Source organism: Triticum dicoccoides, chromosome 7B (genome assembly GCF_002162155.2).
Source record: "Triticum dicoccoides isolate Atlit2015 ecotype Zavitan chromosome 7B, WEW_v2.0, whole genome shotgun sequence".
NCBI classification, from domain to species: Eukaryota; Viridiplantae; Streptophyta; class Magnoliopsida; order Poales; family Poaceae; genus Triticum; species Triticum dicoccoides.
Genome location: NC_041393.1, coordinates 680,968,887 through 680,972,113, shown reverse-complemented (window position 1 = coordinate 680,972,113; position 3,227 = coordinate 680,968,887).

The following is a 3,227-nucleotide window of genomic DNA, read 5'->3' as shown; positions in this document are numbered from 1 at the left end:
GGCCATCATGGCTAGCTTTATTAAATCACAAAATAATTACACCGTTTACTAATTGGCTGATAACAAAACCCGAAGGTTCGTCAGTCCAATTATCATCACTCTTATTACAAAAACTGAATTTAGCTCGCTCATGAGCTACCGAATTAGCATCATGATAACAATGTAAAAAGATGTCCTTCCCTATTGAAGTTGTTGTATCAATGCATTCTGCAAATATTGCAGTTGTTGTATCCCACCATTGATTTTGCCCCTGGCAATAATTCACCACACTCAAAGAATCAGATTCCGCTTCAATTCTGTTAAATCCCAAATTGTTTGCCAAGTTTAAACCATCTCGCATTGCCATGGCCTCAACTGTCGATACATCAGCTGCCACCGGAATGAATCTACGTTGAGCAGCAATAAAACGGCCTTTATCGTCCCATAGGACAGCACCTGTCGCCCCGGATCCCTCCTCTGCATGGTAGGAAGCATCTATGTTTAATTTGATAAATTTCGGTTCCGGGGTCTTCCATTTATGCTCCGTCATATCCTTGTTCCGACTGGCAGACTTCATAAAATTTGCAACAATCGCCAGAACTTAACTAGTCCATCGAAAGGAAGGAGGACAAGAATCATGATGTGTATGTCGTCGTCGCAACCACCACAGATACCAACATCCGGCGGCCAGTACCTCCTTATAGTTCAAACTTGGCATAATATGCAAAGGTCAATCTGGTTCTAGAAATAAGAACTCCAAGATTGCTGATCCTGATCGATGCACTTGTATTGCTTGATTGATGCGCTCGAGGAGTCCTAACCCCGACCATAGCTTTTTTGCGATCTCACACTGAAACAACGTATGTCTCATATCCTCCGGAGCATTGTGGTAAATCGAACGTATGTCATTGATAGGTATATGTCTATTTGCCAGTATAGAGTTTAGCGGGACAATACCACAGAGAGCATGCCAACAAAAAAAAAACTGAATTTTCCTCGGCACCTGCATCTCCCATAGTTGCTTCCAAATCACCGCTTGCATGGCACTAGTAGATGTCAAATTTCCATTAGAATGACTCCTATATTTGTGTAGCCAGTGTTCATGATATGCACTTCTAACTGAAAAAATACCACTCTTCGTGAGATTCCACGCAATAAAGTCATCAAATGCCTAAAAGTTAAGTGGTATTTGAAGGATTCTAGTTGCATCCATTGGATAAAAAATGTCTCTAATTAACTGTTCATCCCAATGGTTAGTGATCGGTCAATTAGTTCAACAATTTTAGAGATCACTATATGTCCACGAGGAGTGATAATTTTTCCTATCCGGACTGGAGGGGATCCACGGATCAGTCCAAATATTCACGTTCTCCCCTGGTCCAAAACACCATATGTACCCTCTTTTAAAAGTAGTTAATCCAGCAACAATACTCTGCCAGGTGAATGAGGAACCATTCTTTGGGCATGCATGTAATAAATCAGTATTTGGAAAGTACTTTGCCTTCAATATGTGAGTACAAACAGATTCAGGGTTAGTTATCATTCTTCAACATTGTTTTGCAAGGAGTGCCAGGTTAAAAGAATGGAGATCTCTAAAGCCCATGCCACCATCACACTTGGGAATACATATATAGCTTCCACCATGAAAACCAGTGCATCTTTTTATTTTCCTCATCATCATCCCACCAATACTGAGCAATAACATATGTGATATCTTTACAAACACTCTTTGGCAAGAAGAAAACAGACATGGCAAAAATTGGAATAGATTGAGCAACCGCTTTTAGCAAGATTTCCTTACCCCCCGTTGACAATTGCTTCTCCATCCACCCTTTCAACAAATTCTTAATGTTCTCACATAAATGTTTAAAGCAATCACTTCTATCCGCTCCCACCAATGCAGATAACCCAAGATACTTACCTGAAAGAGCTTGATTGGTGATATTTAAGTGATGACAAATCTCATCCCTAGTTTGCATGTTGGTATTTGGACTGAAATAAATACTGGATTTCCCAAACTTACCATCTGCCTTGAATTGTCACAATAGATCTCCAACACTTGTTGTAAGGAAATCGCATTTAACATATCTGCTCTCATGAAAATCAGAGAATCGAGAACAAATAAAAGGTGTGAAACTGACGGTGCATTCCTGCACACTCTTATCCCATCAATGCCACCAACTTCTTCATACTGCAACATGCTAGAAAGACCCTCTGCACAGATCAAGAAAAGATAAGGTGATAGTGGGTCACCCTGTCGAATTCCCCTCGAAGGTGTAAACATATATGTTTCTTGGGAATTAAACCGAACTTTGTATCTTACTGAACTCGCACAAGCCATTATAAGATCAATCCACTGTTCATCAAAGCCCAACTGATGCATCATATTTCTTTAAAAAAATCCACTCAACTCTATCGTACGCTTTATGCATGTCCAACTTCACTGCACATAATCCCGACTGACTGTTCTTTGTGTTCTTGATTTTATGGATGCACTCACAAGCTACAAGAATATTGTCAGTAATCATTCTACCAGGTACAAAGGCACTTTGGGTGGGTGATATTATATCTGGTAGAATACTTCTAAGCCGAACAGAGAGCATCTTTGAAATAATCTTATACAGAACATTGCATAAGCTAATAGGGCGGTACTGTGTAATTAATTCAGAAGAGTCCAACTTAGGAATCAGTACAATTGAAGTGTCATTCCATTCAGCTGGAATTTGTTTTGAATTTATAGCATTCAACATTGCAACAGTAATTTCCTCTCCCAAGATATGCCAATATTTCTTGAAAAAAACTGCATGTATGCCATCCGGACCAGGGGCCTTAAGATCGCCTATACTGAAAACTGCTTTCCTGGCATCATCAACAGAAAAAGGGAGCCAACAAAAATTGATTCATTTGATCGGTTACCTTCCGATGTACCTTTTCTAGAATTAATAGGTCAGTATGTTGGACTTCTGAAGTGAATAAATTCTCAAAATAATTCTGGATATGTGGGTTTAACTCCGCCATACCCTCCATCAAATCACCATTTTCATCTTTCAATTTTTTAATATAATTTTTCTTCCTGCGTGCTGCTGCAAAAGCCTGGTAAAACGTTGTGTTTCTATTCTATCCCCAAATCTGAGCCAATCTACTCGTGATCGTTGCATGCACTGAATCTATGCAAGTTCAAATAAGTATTCTACCAGCTCCGCTAGTTCTTTCCTTTTCTCTTCGTTCTCGTCGGTCATGGGACCTGA